Below are 399 nucleotides of genomic sequence, written 5' to 3'. Positions count from 1 at the left end.
ATATATATATATATATATATATGCGACGGGCTTCTTTAAGTTTCCGTCTACCAAATCCACTCACAAGGCTTCGGTCGGTCCGAGGCTATAGTAGAAGACACTTGCCCAAGGTGCCACGCAGTGGGACTGAACCCGGAACCATGTGGTTAGTAAGCAAGCTACTAACCACACAGCCACTCCTACGCTGCATGTGTATACACATGCATATATGGGTATATATATATATATATATATATATGTGCATATATGCATACGTATATGTACTTACATCTATACGTAAATATATGCATATGTGGGCGCGGATGTCACGAAACGAGTATAATAAAAAAATTCGAAGCACAAGTACATGAACTATTCTTTCGAACAACGAATATCACAAATGGAAAACAAAACAAACAA

This window comes from Octopus bimaculoides, chromosome 3 (assembly GCF_001194135.2).
Source record: "Octopus bimaculoides isolate UCB-OBI-ISO-001 chromosome 3, ASM119413v2, whole genome shotgun sequence".
NCBI classification, from domain to species: domain Eukaryota; kingdom Metazoa; phylum Mollusca; class Cephalopoda; order Octopoda; family Octopodidae; genus Octopus; species Octopus bimaculoides.
This window is presented reverse-complemented; position numbering follows the sequence as displayed.